Below are 18,710 nucleotides of genomic sequence, written 5' to 3'. Positions count from 1 at the left end.
TACTAAAATTTTTTTGCTCCTACCATAACCTCAGGATTACAAGGGCTCATTGGCAGGATAATGGGAGTGTTACTTCAAACAGCATGGTTCCTTTTAATTGTCTTGAGAGAATCTGACCATTTTATAAAAGGAAAACAAATAAGCTTATTGTTGCCAAAGGATCTTGGGGGAAAAAAAGAAAAGAGGCTGCAATAGTACTAAATAAAATAAAAATGGTATATGTTCCTATTGAAATTTGATAAAATCTGCAGAATTTAAAAAACCATGCTTCTTTGGATTACTTTAAAGATTCTTGGTTATATTTTTAGACATTAGACTGTTTGTTTCAAACTTAATTTAAAAAAAGGGCATGTTTAATATATTTGCATCATGAAATAGTTTATCAAAGACTTTGGGACAGTCTCATGAAAATTCACCAGGATGTACAAAATGAAAGGCTTGAAGGAAAACTATGAGTTAATTCATGCTGTTTCATAAGTTTGGGTTTGGAACTCTCTTTTATTGAAGGCTGGTTCATTTGGCTGACTGTTTTTCTGTTCAACTGCATGTGTATATGAACTGATGGACAAGAAGAATATTTATTGTTCATTCCTTATTTTGAATCTGCTTGAAACTTTGATGGATAAAATCTAAAATGACCTGTCTTCACTTTGCCTACCATGGGTTCTAGTAGTTGCTCATATGTAATAATGAAGAAAAAAAATCATGCCGCAATTATTACTAACCTTTACTTTCTTCTTTCACTCATATTTGCCTTTCCTCATTTTCCAGTGTGACTGTGGCATTGAGACAGAGCTGGTTCCAACCTCTGGTACTTATTTTTGGTTCATTAATTTTTGGCAAACAAGGGACACTTAATAGGTCTGACGTTCCTGGCTAGGTGGTGATTGATCAAAAGTCAGCACAGTCAATGTTGTTATTTTTTCCAAACTTGTAATAATGTTATTCCCTAAGAGCCCACAAAAACAAAGCAATTAGGCTGGCTTGATAGGAGTGATGGTGGCTAACCTGGCATCAGAAGTGAAGACAGCAGCTTTCTGGATTACCTTTCCCCTATCTTAAGTCTGCTGCAGTCCAATTTATAAAATGAGAAGGTAATGAGTGTTGTATTTAAAGTACATTATCTGCATTATGCCAACTGTGCTCTTCAGGAATGTGACATTGTGAAATGAGATTTCCACACACCTACAGGAATGAGCAGACACTGTATTTATTAGCCTAGTAAAAATACAATCTTATATCAATAACACCCAGGCTCTCCCTCCATTTCTTCCTGTTTGTGTTGTGTGTCTGTGTCAGCCTTGTTCTGAGCCACTGTTGCCAGGTGTACTCGCCAGAGGCTGCTCAATTGGAGCTGTGAATACCAGCCAAAAATAGCCAGCCCTGAGCAGAAGCCCCAGCCCTCAGAAAGTGCCTGCAGAAGGTACACACAGCTATTGGCTGCTGGGGCTTGAACTTCTCCACTGGAGATGTGGTTGTGACTGGCAGGGGCTGTGGAGCTGTGTCAGCTCTCTGGGCAGGCTGGTTACTGAGGATCTGGGTGGTAACTTCAAATATTCAGGTTCTAATCCAGCCTTTAGCTGTGGAGTACTGGGTACTTTTACTCAGCCAGTACCTTTCTTGTGACTTGATTTCCCCGTCTCTGAAGCAGAAGGGTGCTGCTCATGAAATGGAAAGATTGGATATTCCAAGAAAAAGCCATTATTGCTATTATTGATAGGGAAAATATCCCACTTGGATTGATCTGGGATTTCATGATGTCGGTAATACACTTCTGAATAAGGTGGTGCTGCAGGTGTTCAGTGGATGATGTTCACCTTTGCACAAATTAGGTTTATGTGGGACTGTTGAAATTGTTTATATAAATGTGCTTTGTATACATTTCAGTAACTCCCTTTTGAATCTCTGAAAGAATCTCTGTGGGTGTTGATCAGACCCAGAATACCGGACAGCTGCCAAAACTCTGGCAGAACTTTTTCCTTCATTTGGACGTGTATGGCAACTTAGAAAATTGAGAATGTCCATTTTGGCTTTACCTCAGCAGGTTTAGTGTCCCCCTAATTCTGATAACTCTGTTTTGAGAAAATGAGGTTTTGAGTGAACCCCTAGAAGCTGTGCTTCCAGGGTTAATGGAAACAATCAGTGGGTCTGGTACCCAGTGAAGCAGCTCTGGACTGCCTGCTGCAGCTGGTAGACTTCCAGGAGGGGTCAGAAAAGGGAAAACTCAACTTTGGTTAGGAATACAGTTGGATAACAAGGCATGGCAGCCTGAATTCTCTGTCAGAGTCTTCCTATATAATGACAGACACAGCAGGACATGGCTTTCTTTGGATGGCAATGTCTGACTCATTCTCCTCTGAGCCTTAGTAAAGCTGAACTGTTGGTGCTTCAGAGAACCAGGGAGCTGAAAGATCTCTGCTGAAGTCTGAGCTTGAAAGGAGTGAAAGACTGTTTATGCGTTATTTGAACTTCAGGAAGGAATGAAAAAAATGTTATCTAACTGTATTGCTGAGTCATCTGAGCCTGGAAAGTGTTAGGAGCTGCTTAGGTCAGCTGAAAGATTGAGGAGGAAAACACTGACTCAAGTATTTTCTCGTGTCACCAGAGGGTCCCTGCTGCAGTTTGGGCTCAGATTTAGAAGTGGAAATCTGAAAGGGAACATTATAAACAGCAGCTGATTTTAAAATAGCCTCATTCCTTTGCTTCTGACAATTGCATAAAGTTGTAGGAAATCCTGCAATAGCTGTCCCTGCTAATTTTTCAACAAGCAATATTCACATCTCAGTTATTTTCTAGCCTAGTTACATTACTTGGTGCTTGTTTAAGAAAACCCTGGTTGTACGTTCTTTCCTTAGGTTGGCTTCATCTCAAGCACAAGTTTCAGATGCACCTAAGATTATTTAGAAGCCTGATCTGACTGAATCACTCCTGAAATTTAGACCTGCCATTCATGAAAGTTTTATCTGTGGGCTATTGCTAAAATGAATCAGGATATAATATTTTTCGTCTTCTTTGGCTGAAGGTCTCAAGAACCTTGTAAACTTCTAAATTAATAATTTCATTCTATCTAAGTGTAAAAATACTTATTGACTGTCCCCCCATATGATGACATCAGTGTGGCTCCCCCTTGGTTACAGGAACATCTCAGGAATTTTCTGACCAAGAGAGTGTGTTGATGGAAAAGGCTTCAACTGGGGCTCTCAAGGCTTCATGTATTGCACTTTCTGCTGTTATTCCTGTGAGCTCTATTGACCAAGACCTTTATTTTGGGCCTTGAGCACAGTTTGGTGTGAGCCTTAAAACCTTGCTTCTTTCTCCATTATAAAAGCGTCTCCTCAGTCTCCTCTTTGTTTTTTGCTTTCCACCTGAAATAGAAGAGAGACTTCACTCCTCTGCTCCTTCCAGCTACACCTGCTGCATCTCCAGCAGGGCAAGGTCTGTTAACAGTTGTAAATAGCTCTACTGTGAGAGACTTTACTTAAGTTGTGAAATGGTTTGTCTTCTACCAGTTCTTTGCGTGAGGCAAAAGAAATAAAGATTTACAGCAAAATAGGGAATTTTTGGAGTGCATTGGAAGATCTTTCATTCAAACTATGGGGTGCAATGAAATTTCCACGGGATTCCCCTCCCCTCCCTTTTCCTTCAGTTTATCATCTATCCAGGGGACGAGAACAGCCCCTCACTGGCTGGACTTGTCCGTAGAGGGTCAATCTTAAACCCTTGTGACTGTGATTATTTTGTCTCCTTGCTGTCCAGCACTGCCATGTGAATGAGGTCATGGTGTTAAGGGATTGTAGGCTGGCTCTTCACTTTATGTCCTAAAGGATCTCTGGGATCTGAGCCCTGTATTGGGGGACTATTAGGCAGAAATCTTTCCTTTAGATCTTAATGACATTGTTGGAATTATATCCTTACATGCTTTTGTCTTTAAGTGATTATTTCTTCCCAATAATACAAACACTTTGAATGTCAAGATTCTAATACTGATTCTGCAAGGAGAGTGGGGGACAGAAATCAAATTGTTGATTTCAATTCAAAAAGGTAATGCCCTCTTATAAAAGTTGTGTTGTCTCAGATCCCAATGTGGAAAAATGAATCAAGGCACTTAAACTTTTCTTCTGCCACTGTGTTTAACATTTCTTTCTTTTTTCTCTAAAGTGTCAGGAAGTGGTGCTGAGTTGGCAGCAGTATACACCATCCCAGAGGAGGCTGTAAAGTAAGTGTTAAAAATGTTTAGTCCTGTCTATAAAAATGAGTTTTACTGAACTTTAAAAAATTAGTAACAGAACTGCCTCTTCCAGCAGTTTTTTGTGGTTATTAATAGATGTTAGTGAGTTAATTATTTTCCAATGGACATATAAATTCTTATCTGAACTCTCTATCCAAATTGAATGGTTACCTAACCTTAGCTATCTGGTAAAATTTCTGTGAACTCCTTTATATAGAATCAAAATAAATTAGTAGGCTTGTGGGAATGATTATTGATTCATACAACTAAATCTTGAGAAGTCTTCTCTTTTTGATGAAGAGCTTGCCTTGAAAATTCATGTCACAATTCATCTGTTCACTTGTTTTGCCACAGAAGGTATCTCATACACTAGAATAAATTTAGGAAGCTGTGTTAGAAAGATGGCCCTTCAACAGAATATTAGAATTATTTCTTGTTATTCCTTTATTATTTAGACAGTTACACTGTTTCTGATCCTCATTGTCAGCATGATAGTGCTAACATCAATAGTGTAATTCAATTTATTGAAGGGAATATCGTATCTGTCAGGAGTATTTCAGCCTTTGCTGTTCTCTTGGTAAAGAAAAATTGAGGTTTTTGTCCTCTTATTAAAACATAATTTCATTTTAAAGGAACATCTACCTTTTGGACACCATGCTATTCATGACACCGATTATTTTAAAATCCTTTTCCAGTGTTGCTGTGCCCTCACAGGCTTATTACCAGTATTTTATAGTTTTTCTGTGGGTTCAACATGCCACTGGAGGACAGATGACACACTGTAGTGTCCCCTTACCATCTAAAGTGTTGCTCAGTGCTCTCAGGTTGCCTTTCCCCGGGCAGTTGGACACTATCCGTTGTCAGCTGCCCATCTATTGTTTCTTGCCCGCAGAAGCTCCGGGAGTGGGAGATGACAGAGCAGCCACACTGCCCGTGCTCGGGGAGCAAGAGAACTCCAGTGGTGACATAAATTATTGGAAGAGCGTTCATCCAGGGAATTGCAGGCAGACAAAGCAGCTCTGATGAAATGCATCCCCGTCAAAGACAGTTTGTTTCAGCTGAGGCTTGAATAACAGCACAAGTGAAAAACAGAGTAGCCTGGAGAGGGGGAAAGCGAAGTGGAGTCACTGGACGTAAGTATTTTCAAATAATTCCTTACATAGTTCACTTATCTGATGAGCAGATTACTGTCTGTGTTTCTGGACACAATTTTTCATCTTTGAAGAATGAAAATTGCATTTTCTTTGCTGTGATGCACAGGCAGATTGTTTCTTTGCTGTTCTCTGAATACTTAAAATATTTTATACGAAGAATGGAATTTGAAATATCTGTAGGGGAGAAAACACTTTTGTTTTGCCTTCCAAGTATATGCTGATATTTTAAACCAAGTATATACTGATACTTAGATGTGTGGTCAATACCTTTTCACAGGACATACTTATAAACAAGTAATGGTCGTATTTAAGACTCAATGTTTATAATTTCCATTTACAGAACTGTTTATGTTTCTACTGTTTTCTTCAAGAGTCAGTTTAAGGGAGGGTGTTAATAGTGATAACTTACCTGCATTTACACGTGAGCAAACTCAGTACTTAAAATTGGCAAACTGGAATGAGTATGCAGAGAGTTTTATGACAGTCTGAGACAAACTGTGGTTTTTTTAATGAAAAGTTCTCCTTTCCTTTGATTCTTCCCAAAAAGGTGCGTGTTTGGTTGTGATAACTAAAGCATAAGTAAATTTGGGAGTTACCAAAAGCTTTAGGGGACCAGTTTTGACTGGAACAAATCAACTCCAGCCAATGGAAGATGAAGGAACCTAATTAAGATTAGGTAGCATTGTGCTACCAGACTCAGACTGCTATGACACATGGAATAAAAAGGGATCATTTGGATTTTCTGAAACCTGGTTATTAACCTGCAATTATTTCTCAGTGTGTTTTCCAAGCACTACTCATTAGCAACGAATTCAAAGCTCATGTTCCTGCTGTAGCAACAGCCCTTCTGGTTTTTAGAACATTTCTGGGGAACTGTGACACTGCAACAGGCTACATTTTTTTCACGTTTCATAAACTGATTATGCCTTTTTGAAGTGAAAAACAGGGATATAACTTAGCCTGAGTCTGTCTTCTCTGGAAGAAATCGATTTGGCTCTATCTTGTCAGAGGCTCCAGATAAATAGTGATTCATGTAACTAAATAGTCTCCTGGAGACTGCTCCTTCTGATGGAAGAAACTTGGCCTGCACATGCATGTTACAGTTTAATTGACTGCCTTGGAAGTAGCATGACATTCTTGTCTGTACTCTTTCCACATACTGTATGAAGTGGTACTGATTTCTTTTTTTAAAGACTGTTTAATGGTTTTAAGCTCATGATAAAGAAAGTCTCCAAAGAACTTACCTAAAACTTTGTTCTGAGCTCAATACAAGCAATGACAGAAGGGCAGCCAGTAATTCACTAAGGAATTAATGCCCATTTCCTTTGTTTTCAGTGTGATGGCATGTCCAATTACTCTGAGTCTTTACTGCTAATCTCAACAGGCCCTCTCTTGCACTTCTTGCCTTTATTGTTCCTACAGCTTCCCTGGTGTAGAGTTAGTGGATGATGCTATTAGATGTTATAAGTCTAGGCTTTTACAAGTATTTTCTGCATTTATAGAATAAAGTGAGGAGTCCTTGTTCAGCCAAATTGAATGATGACAGGTAATTCTCCCTGTCATTAGAGCTGACTAGAAATCCTTTCCCCTAAAATCAAATCAGTTTTAGTAAAGTTACTATGAAAACTACAGCTGCTCTTTTTAGGAGGTTTTAGGACAAACTTGGTCTCCCCCCCAAAAGAAGATAGATTTTTGTTTCAATGAAAACTTATTTCCCCATAGATTTATGACTGAAAAAAGCTCCTATATAAAATAGTCTTAATCTTTATCTGTTAGCTGTATTTATGATATTGGAAAAGGAGAGTGAAAGTCACCAATAAGTCAGATGAAAACATTCTGCAGCCTACAGCAGTTTCTGTGCTCCATGGCCTTTGAGTTGCCTGAAGAACAATTGGGGAATTGCTTTCGAGAAGTCATAAATTGTTTGGGGATTTACTCAACAGATTCTAATTTTGGATGAAATATGTGATTATGGAAGCACATAATAAGCATTCTCTCCTACACTCACAAAGAGTTTTATTTTCAAATCACTCTGTGCTACAAATACTCAGATTCTATTGCACTGTATCAGCCCCTTCACATGCTCCAGTCAGGCTCCAAAACAGACTCCTAAGGATGAAGTGATTTTTTCCTTCTAAACAGATAAACAAGCAGAATTCCTACCTGTCCTACAAGTACCACTGTCCTTGCGACAACTGCTCTGCAGTGGTGCTGGCTTTGTTCCATGTGTGACATCTTCCATCCTTCCTTAAAGCACAGAAAAAGAGGGAAAAGCACAGTCATTAGGACTTCTCCACAAGAGGTAGAACCTTTTTCTCATGTTCTGTTGAGGAATGAGCAGACGAGGCCTGATGGGAGCAGCAGGTGGGGATCTTTGGCCAACATTCCACCCAAGCTTCCAGCAGACTGACTGAATTAAGACCTTGGCTATCTTGAGGCCCCAGCCCATAATAAGGACCTTGGTGACAAAATGGGAAGAAATTATATCAAAACATGGCAAGGATGAGAACATTCTAAAAATTTCTGAGCCATGGTAAAACCCACAAGGTGCTCTTTTCTTAGCTAAGGAAGCAGTTAAAAAGTTTATTGCACATAACACTTTCTTTCAAAGCACTTTTACAATCATTAGCAAAACTGTGTATCAATTGGCACCGCTCCTTGGTGTCCTTCAGTAAGGACAAAGAGGTAAAACAAAAGCATGGAATTAAGTGGAGAGATCCAGAGCAGTGATTCATGCCCTCTATATGTAAAAAAGTATGCCCTGGAAAGTTCATATTTAAATTTTCTGAAAGCATGAGTGAATTTTCTCCTGCTCTTATCCTTACCCTTATAGAGTAATTTTCAGTGGCTATAAAATGTGGTTATTAAACCTAGAATGTATCTTCTGCAGTGCTATTTCTTGTCCATATATAGATATCAAGACAGCTACAGATTACTTCATGAGAGCCTTTTGGTCCAATGAATGTGTCAGTAAAGGAAACCAAGCATTTCTCTTAATAAAATGGTTTTCAGCATCCTTGAGGACACATTAAGTGATCTCTTTAGAAGTCATATTCAGTAAGCTAATTAGCATGATCAGAGTGTGCATTCCTTCCTTATGATTAACTTCATGGCTCCGAAAGGAAAGCTCTAGGTAAAAGTCTTACAGTGACACTAAATACATAGATTCTTAGATTCTGTATTGGAATGCATGACACACTGGCTACAGTTTTGAATAACTGTTTAAAGTATTTTGAAGGCAGCGAGGACATAATTCAAGTTAAGCTCTCACTTTCCCTCGGCAGAAATACACAGGGCATTAAACAGCTTGGGCAAACAGTCTGGAAAGTTACATTGCGGTTCATCTTGTTACACTTGGTGCTTTATGTGGAATGGTGGTTTTTACTCTGAGTTCTACTCAGTAAAGCAGGGACTTCAGCTTCTTTATGAAAACATGAAAATTTGCAATACCTAATCTTCTTTATTGTGATAATCTCCTCGCCCTGAAGCAAAGATGAAGCCTCTGTAAGTGACAAGGATCACTCTCATCACACTCTTAAGAGTTTGATATTTAAGAGGTTAAGAATGATACAATATTAAGCACAGCAAAAATATCGCTGATGATTTTTAAATTTTTTTAAAACTGAGATATAAGTGACATGACCTATTGCTGATGCACTTGCATTGGAGTTAATTGGCACAGTGGTGTTCTCACAGCGCCCACATGAACACTGCTCCATAGAACTGTGCTCAGGGTATAAGATCAGCAGTGATGCTCAGCTTTGCTGTTCCCTATAAATTAGTCTAATCTCAGTCTAGCTGATTGAACCACAGGTATATTGTTGGAAGACAACAGCCTTTGGTGGTATAATTTTGATTGTAGTAAGATGGAAACCCAAATGTTATAATCCTTAGAGTCTGGGACTGAAACAGTTCAGTGAGAGGGTGTAATTTAATACTGCCCACAGAGTTTAGGTGAGGAGTTCTTCAGCAGAATTGCACAGCTTAAACATTCTGTCTTCCTCCGTGTCTGATGTGCTGAACTGCCTGCCTGCTCTTCTTCCTTTGCTTGAACAGATGTCTTCTTTAGCTGTGATGAGATACATCAGTGGAGCTCTCACTAATACTCTCTGATTTCCATTTTATTGCTGGCTTGTGTCAGTTTATTGATCTGTCTCCATTTGGAGATCTCTCCATGTTTCCCCTTGTCAGATGGTCATTGAACCACTTCTAGCTGAAGCCATACACTGAGACAAGTCTTTAGATTAAACTCTTTACTGATTTCGAGCTCCCAGGTTCATATGAAAATAAATGGGATTTGGTAATTGAAAGATAAGTTTTGAAACAAAAATAGGAATTTGCTGTATATTGCAATTGATTGTACACTGTAAAATGATAAGCTTTCCAAAATTAGAAGATACTGGTCAAATAACAGAACAATGATGCTTTATTTGCAAATAATGCTAATTATTAACTACTTAAAGGGACAAAATTGCATTGTTTTCAGTAAAAAATTATTATTGATATATTTGGCATGATGGCAATATAATTAAAAAAATAAGATTTTAATGAAAATACATATCTCCATCCAGACTTCTGGTTACTGTGCATGTTCTGCCTGTGGTCATGAACATCTCTTTAAAGGACTAGTACACTTGATGAATGACCACCATTTATGTATTAAAGACGACAAATTTAAAAAAAAAAAGCCCCAACCACCAGATCAGTATACCAAGGGTGGGGTTGCTATTAAATTAAATCTGGAATCAGAAGAACTGTCCTGGTTGTTTTCAGCACTTCAGTACTCTCATTTCTTATTTAAAATACTAAGCTCTCCTTAAATTTTATCAGAGAATGCTGCTTTATGGGGGTCTGTAGTTACAGATTACTGTCTCTGAAGTTTGTCCCACAGAGCAGAGAAGGGGAGAATGCAGTTATATGTTCCGTCTTTACTACTGCATTCCTTGGAAGGTTCCAGATGTTTACCTTTATCTGACTTTAGATTTTGTGCCGTTGTGGTTGCTGGCAAGAGCAGTTGAATTCTTTCATGCCTGTTGCTTTAATAAGGAATGTGAAGCCACATATATAGTAACACGAGAACACAACAGTATGAAGCACAAATAATCCCTGATGAGATGCATATCTTGAGTAGGGATTAGGAATGCTTTGCACCCGATTCTTTATTTGGACTGTTACTCTGAAAAATTCCAAAAGGGGGCAATCTTACCCTCTGCCTGGAAGTCTATAAATATAATTCAACTGAGAAAATACAGCACACTACTTTCTAAGTTCTCATTTACCTTAGAAAACTGAAGGTTAGCACAATGGTAAAAGCAACTTTTAAGGGCTTGGGTTTGTTTCTGAAAAGCAAATTTTAAAAGTGACACTGGATTTTCAAACTTTATTAACTGCAATAGTATGAATATATGTGGTCACTTTGAAATTGAGATGGTTAAAATCATCTGATGCCCTTATAGTGAAAAATCATGTTGTTGAGAGGGAGAAACATTAAAAAAAATTATACACTGAAATTCCTCTTGGATATAAGTCAAACATGCTTGTGATAGAAATTTAGGGAAAAATAGAATCCGAGACTCACCCTCCTTTACCAGCTGATTGATGCTTATTAATTTGAGACAAAAACTGTGTACACACTTGGAGAAATGTAAATACGCCTTTGTAATTTCTTATCTTTCTGTAGTGAAGCAGGAAAAATAACCTGTAGCCATGTGCTTGCCACTAATTTGTAGTAACTTTTTAACTATATGGAATGTTTTCCTTAAGGAGAATGCCTATTTCCTTTGTACGTGCTTTCCCAGCAATGTGTTGTTGACCCATGTTTTGTAATTCGATGGCAACAATCACAGAACTCTGCAAAATGAAAATATTTCATGTGGATGATATATATGCATCTACTGCACGCACACACCCCACCAAATAGTTTTTAAAGATATTAAAAAGCTGATACTAGGCCAATATCCTTTGGTTGAACCAAAGGGATGTTCCAAAGGAGGGCTGCAGGACTCTGATGAGGACCATTCCTGCTCTGGACTGTGTGGCACAGGATGCTGCAGTCACAGCCTCGCACTTTTCTCCAGGGACCAACTCCCTGAGCATCCTGTCTTGCTCTAAGACTGAATGTCTGCCACATGTTCATAATTCTGGCATCTCACTGATAACTCCCTGCCTTGGAAATCCCCTCACCTCAACTAGAATAGACCTGGCAGCCGAAGGAGGTGTGGTGTTTGTCACAGGGCAGGTGAGAGCTGAGCTGGGTGGAAGGAGATGGACACATAGAGCTGAGGGGTATCTTGGCTTTATCTTGAATTTATAGAACACTTCTGATGTTTTAAAGACATTAAAATGTTTGAGAGCCATCTGAATGGTGATATTTATGAACTGAAACATCATTGTTCAGAATTTCTCTTTTTAGCTGAGGCTGATCCCCGCAACGCCGGGGCTGTGAATTCCCCCTGATAAGGCCAAACCCTATAATGAGTCATTCCTGCATGGAGTCTGGCTAAAGCTGGCAGATTACTTGTACTTAAATGAGTTTCAGTTTGTGATGTTTGGAAGCTTGGGCTCCAGTCCATATAGTATGAATAAAGAGGTACAGACTGTCAACCTGTGTATGCTGCAGTGGCTCTGACCCCTGATTCACAGCCAAGAGTGAGGCTGGTCCAGTCACAGCTCCATAAAGCGTTATGGTTAAATATGTTTTCGTAAGATGTAAATGAAGCTAAAATAAATTATGGCACCACTTTATTTTTATTGTGTTAAGCAGTATACATAATAAATTAATTTTTTTTTTTTTTTGCCTTGCTTCACATTCATATGATGTAGACTATTTTAAACCCAGCTGAGGTTTTTTCCCCTCTGCAGAAGATGACCATACCAATTGCCTCACTATCTGTTTACATTCTGGAAAGAGTCATTTGGGATTTTCTCTTTCTGAAATAAACGTTTGCTTATGGATTTTTTTTTATTGTCACATCCATGGCATTTTTAAAGTAAATATGAGTACAAGGTTTATATTATTTTAAATGTATATTGTATTTGTCTTCCCAACACTGTGGTTTTTAGTACTGTGAATAACGTAGTATGGAGCCAGCCTATTAAACAGCCTGTTTTTGTAAGGAAACTGTTAGTCCACCTACAATATTCTATTGCTTACTGTGTTCTTCCAATATGCTTAGCATTCCACAACCTAAATGATCATTTGTTGAACAAATTCATGCTTTTATTAGTCAAAATACAGAGAAAACAGAGCCCCCCTGTTTCAAGATATTTGCTAATGCACGGTTAATTATCACATATAGCTTACTATAATTCATTTTACAGGGAGACCTCCTGCAGGTAACATACTAGCAGTTTATGAAGCAAAATAACCTCACTATAGATTAGAACTGTTTCACTACTGGTCAGACAGTTGCTGCTTCTAGGCCTTCTCACTTCACATTGCTAATTTGAACAAGGCTTTATTTTTATATTTGTCAGCAGCAAGACTGTAGCATGGTTGTTAAACCTCTCCCAGGCCTAATTAGAGTAGCAATGCTCGCATTCATAATGAATCTCGTGTCCTGGGTTGGAGGAGGTAGCCGTGGTGCTACAGTAGCTTCCTGGCAGACAGTTGCTGGCAGGTTTAAGGTAGCTTGTGGCTTGCAATATTAAGTGACTGTTGAAATTCATTGACTCCACTGCGGCTTATGTGTCTAGATGACAACAAGTTTACACGGTTCTTTTATAGTTACAGCAAATGGGTCCATTTAAATATTTATTAGGTGATTATGGTGATGTGAAATGGAAAAAAATTGCAAAGTACGGTATTGCATGTATAACTGTTTTAACTGTTTGTACAAAATAGGCCTGTGGTATCATTCGAAATTACAGCATCTTTTTTTCCTCATAAATATTTATAGTGTATCAGTAGCTAGGAATGCTAATTTATTTGCATTTTGTTTCTTATTTAATTTGACAGCCTTTTGGGTAGCCATTAAAGGCACTCACTCTGATTTGAATGAAGGATATTTCAATCAGCAGTTGAGTGGCATTTTGATTGGAGTGGGTGAAGTTCAATTTTAGGAGTTCTTTTCGCTTTATGAGACACAGAAAGGAGTATTACCTGTGTGTGCTCGATGATGGGAGCACCCCCAGAAGACCTGCTTCTCTGAAAATCTTACTTCTGAGGAATTATTTGTCATAATTGTTGCATTAAATGCAGTCAGCTTCTTTTATTTGGTAGCTTGTCTGGCTTGATCAAAGTGAAAATAACACAAGAGCCAGGTAGATATTTCTGCAAAAGATTAACCAAGAGTTTTTGTAAAATATGAATATGACTTGGATTATAGAACAAGGTATCTCAGGTATATAGACAAAAGGATTAACTGAAGACAGAAAAAAAAATCCAATTCATTGACAGCTTTGTAGCTACTGTTTACTTTTTCATAGCAACAGAAGAGATGGAAGTGAGTCAATCTCACTCAAGGGCATGAGAGAACATGAGGATGATATCCAGAGGTGTCAGAGCAAATATGTACATTGGAAATGATCTCAGTGGTGGCACAGAAAATAGTTATAGTGAAGAGAAATCAAGCATAGTACAGTAAATTTAGTCTGAATATATGTATGTGTCTGTATCTACATGTAAAGTTAAACGTAGCTTGAGAGACTTGCTCTTTGTAAAGAGAATAATTATCCTTCAGCAGCCTCACTCACGACGCTGTTGCTGAACTTTGCTGTTGTTTAGAAATTTAAATTTGCTGCAAGTGGGTGGCAAAGCTTTCTAAATCTACATCTTATAAAGAACAGCAATCAACAGCAGAGATAAATCTGAATTCGGCTCGTCAGGGGAAGTGTAACATGTCATTGTCAAGTAGAGGAGCGAACACCAGCTGAAGTCATTTAGCTGTTTTGAGATATCGAACAAAGTGTATCCACAGGTCTGACTTGTTCTCTGTTAACTCTCTACAAATACTTTCTTTCATAGTTTCACACCAATTTCAGCAGGCTTGGAAAACTTCCTATTTTCTCCTGTGGAAAAATTAATTCTTTATTGGGGAAAATTTTGTCAATTGTACTTGAGGAAAGTAGTCACACAGCCCAGGAATATTGAAATGGAGATGGAGAAGTTTCATACTCTTGAAAATGAGATGAGTTACTCTTCCAAACAGAACAAAAATTCTAGGGAGTAAAATGGAGACATGAAGCTGAATCAACTCTGCCACACAGGAATGTCCACAGGCTTCCTTAAGACTTGCTGCAGTATGTCCAGGACTGGGATTTAGTCTACTCTATACAGCTCAAGTTTGGCTGACATTTTGTTACTGCATTAATGCTTATTTCATTACCAAAAGTAAGACAGCAGTCCTATAGGCATATGTTTAATGCTGATTTTAGTTCAAATTTGGTGCCCATGCTCAAAGTTGAGAGAGCTGGTGACTGAAGGATAATACTACAGTACCAGTAATGAGAATTCCATATCAGTGCTCAGGGGAGAATGGGTTGTTCAGGTTTTTTTCTGCTATGAGAACTCAAAACCTTAGGGGATGAATTATTGCATTAATAAAGTGTCTTTGTGATTATAAAGATATTTACCCTCAGGCTTAAGGGTGAATATCTCTGCACTAGTTTTGAGTGAAGTTCTATGATGCCCAAGATGGGAAGTTTAACTTGCAGCTCAGTGTGAAGGCACCTGAGTGTGAAAGGAGGACACTGAAAATGTCTGCACGTTGGGCACCCACAACAGCCCTCGGGCCTTGGACTGCCCATCTGATACTTTTCACAAAGTCTAAATTCATTTAAAAGAAGACAAGGTAGGAGGGAGGAAAGAACATTCCTTAGCTTTTTGAGTCTGGAACTTCTGTCCTCTGTTTTGCTCAGATTTTCCAGTGAGATCACTTCCTGAATGGGGCGTAATGAATGAGTGTTCTGAAGGCAGGTCAAGAGCTAAGTGTGCAGGAACGGTCCAGTTTTGCAGTGTCCCATCACTGACAGAGCTGAACTTGGTTCAGGTTTTCCAATAAGCTCAGAACTGTCACATATGCAGCTTGAATAAGATGAGCTAAAGTCTATATATTGCATATACATTTTTGTCCTGAAGAATCTGTGGAATCAAATATTTGATGTGTGGGGGGGTGTGTTGTATTTGCATTCAGTGTACAGTTGACTATTCACCCAGTGCTGTACCTTCTCTACCTCAGTTTTGTGCCACAACTTGTGACATCTTTTCTCAAGATAGTGTTAAATACTTCACTTTCGAGAGATTTATGAAGTTCAGTAGTTGAAGCTGATACGTTTTCTACACTTGTCAGAACTGTTACAGGTCTATTGTTATAATCCATACATATTAATTTTAAAAACACTGCAAGGTGTACTGTTTTCCCTACTGAACTAATACAGTAAGACAGAAATCAAGTTCCAGAGAGAGGTATTAAAATCTGTCTCTGAGTACGAACTAGTGGTCTCACCACTCTGCTGACAGTCCTTGTGATCCATTTAGAGGAAAGACACTGAGGGGTGGGGAGATGCCAAAAAAGCATGGAGGTATGAGACAGCAGCACTTGCTGCAGATGGCAAAATAAAGCTTCTTTTTACAGTGTCAGGAGAAATCATTTTATACAATCAGCAGTACAGTAAACTACCTTCTGTCTCTGTGCATGACACCGGGAAATAAAAATCCATTCTTCAGCTGAATGAAAAATACGAAGCCCAAGTGTCAAGATCTTAGCACCGGGACAAACTGGAAACTTTCCAGTGGAACATTTTTCCCTCAGCTAACGCCGGTTCACCAAAACCTAACACGTTGCATGAAAATGTCTATTCCAATGAAATTTTTGATGGAAATGTTCTTGGTCTCCTGCCAGCTCGCCCGCTTTTCCCAGCTCTCAGCTCCCCGGCATCTCACGTGGAACGGTGCCAGAAAGTCAAGTTTCTCCACGTTCCTGGCCTGCTTGGCAGACTGCCAGGAGGGATGGGAGTCTGGGCTCCCGAAAGTGGACAAGAAACCTTATACATGCACATACAACCCTACACTTACTCTCACAGGTCATTTAAATCCATGTCAGTTCATTCAAACTAAAGGGTTGGTTTTGTTTTTTTTTTTTTTACATAGAGGGTCTTTTAAATATGACCCTCCTATGGAAAATTTCTCATGTCGGAATTTTAATTCCAACTCGCGACTGAGAAAGAAAAAAAAAAAATTAGGGAATATGAAAAATTTTCCTTATAAGGGGAATACTGGTTCCTGTGCAACTGCACGTTGCACTATTGTCACTGAGGCTATCAACAGCTCCATCTGCTTCTCTTTTTCATTGCATAACGAGATCTATATTTGTAACAGGTACGGTGTTTGCACACTTAGCCTTAACAAAACAAGATAATATTTTTAGAGCTTTTGTAAATATTTATTTTAGAAATTCCTCTTAAGCCACCTTATATAAGGCAGGCAATCTTTTCTTGGTCACTAAGTGGACTAGGGGATAGAGAGTTTCAATGTTTTTGGCTGAATAATAAAGAGAAAATAGGCACATATACTGAAATTCTGACTGAGAGGGCCCTGAAGCAGGAGCACTGTAATGTACTTTTCCATAGCCTCACTTCGTGCACTGCAAGTTGCTCAGTTGCTTATTATATGTAAGTAAATAAATAAACTTCAATCACACTGTGTTAGGTAGTTTCTGACTGGGGGGATGTGTTCACATCTGGGACAAAAAGTACTTGATTCAAGTAGCCATTAATGAATTCCTTTTCTGACTATTCTTAATACCTTGGATTAGCATAACAAAGACTCTTTAGGACATCAGTAGTTAATGCAGTTTATTTTTAAATTGAGAAGATGGGATTTATAGTAATAGATACAGTTCTTACTATTTCACCGAGGAAAGGTTTCTGAGTAGAATTCCACTTCTGTGTAAAATCACTTTTTCATCATCAAATCTGAGCCTCCCTGACAGTCTGTCAAAGAAGTGTTGTTCTCGTAATAATGGGAAACTGGTAATGTCCTGTATAAGATGCTAAAATTTCTATTAAACAGAGAAAATTCCTGTCTTTGTTAAAATAAGGGGAAAAAACATCGATTTTTTTTTCTTTTGAGGGGATAATTGTGTAGCAGTGCAGGAGGCTGCACTTTCACAAATGTGATCTGATGTTGCTCCCTCTGTCTTTTTATTCTGAAGTGATAAAGTGCGAATGATCATCAGAATGTTCCTGAATTAATGATAGCACTACATACCCAAACATTTGTAAAAGGCTTAGATAAAGCTCACTGTTAGACTCACTAAACATTAATTTGAGGTGTTGAAGAATTTTATTGTGCTGGGAGTTAACTTTGAATCCTCTAAATGTGCATGGGTTTGCCCTTCTTGTATTTACACTGAAGAAGATTCCATGGCTTGCAAGCAGCAGAAGAAAGTGGGTAAAGAATGTATTGGCAGAAACTTTAGTTTGGTCCTAAAAGATGTTGTCTCCCTGGCTGTGGCTGCACAGAATCCCAAGATCCTTCCCTGGCATCAGCCTTGGCATCAGTCTATCCATGAGAAGGAGAAAATGGGATGAGTGTGTGTGTATACCCAGCAGGATTGAGCAATTAAGCAAAGCTCTGAAGGGAAAATAATAAATACAATCACGAACTTTTTAATTGGTTTCCAATTAAATGTTCCTTGCTAGAAATGATGCAATGGCAACCTGTATGTTACCTTGCTTTCTAATGCCCCTAAACTCAGCTCTCAGTTGCCCCTCTCTAACCTCCTAATCTTTTTGCAAAGGAGAGCAGAAGGGCCTCTCCACAAAGCAATCCTGACTGCTTTATTGGACTCATTGGGGTGAGAGGAAGAAGGGAGGGGGTTGCAGCACATATCCCACTGCAAATACAATTCAACATGTGCAGTGAAGTGACAGCTGAATTCTTCAGGTCTTTATGTCGCAGAGTCAGTGCTGAACTATGGTGTGTAAGCAAAGACATCTCATCCTCGTTTCTGACTGGAGTTCTCTAAGAGCAACAGTCTCACTGAGGGGGGGAAAGTCAGCTCAGCTCTCTGGAAAATAGAACACTGGCCCTGACTCCTCTCTACCTTGCAGTAAGTGAAGCTCAGCTCTTTACCACAACACCAAACTGGCCTCCCTCCACTATTCCAGGCTCTCACAGCTGCTCTCTGGCAGAACAAGAAAATTCTGTTTTCCATATAGAAGTGCATCATCTAAGGTTTTGAACTTTTGTCCTTTCATTCAGACATAATGTAACACATTTCTCTGACTGTTCTCTGGATGTGCTAAGAGCCTCAGAGAAGACTGTGCTTGAAAATTTCTATCTGAATCCAAGTCTTTGACCATTTCTCTCCCCATAATATTGAGGT

At 38.8% G+C, this 18,710-nt stretch overlaps 1 protein-coding gene across 1 annotated transcript in view; it reads left to right on the top strand.

Annotated features, from left to right (window-relative positions):
• ANKFN1 (ankyrin repeat and fibronectin type III domain containing 1) overlaps nucleotides 1-18,710 on the top strand; it is a 132,958-nt gene that overhangs the window by 1,315 nt on the left and 112,933 nt on the right. The window contains exons 2-3 of the mRNA XM_017812026.1: nucleotides 4,159-4,216; nucleotides 5,121-5,361. The gene's annotated coding sequence lies outside the window, so the exon portion shown is untranslated. The remainder of the gene's footprint in view (nucleotides 1-4,158; nucleotides 4,217-5,120; nucleotides 5,362-18,710) is intronic.

Source organism: Lepidothrix coronata, unplaced genomic scaffold, assembly GCF_001604755.1.
Source record: "Lepidothrix coronata isolate B3197 unplaced genomic scaffold, Lepidothrix_coronata-1.0 Scaffold34, whole genome shotgun sequence".
NCBI classification, from domain to species: Eukaryota; Metazoa; Chordata; class Aves; order Passeriformes; family Pipridae; genus Lepidothrix; species Lepidothrix coronata.
Note: the sequence above shows the minus strand (reverse complement) of the source record. Positions and strands in the feature narration are given on the sequence as shown.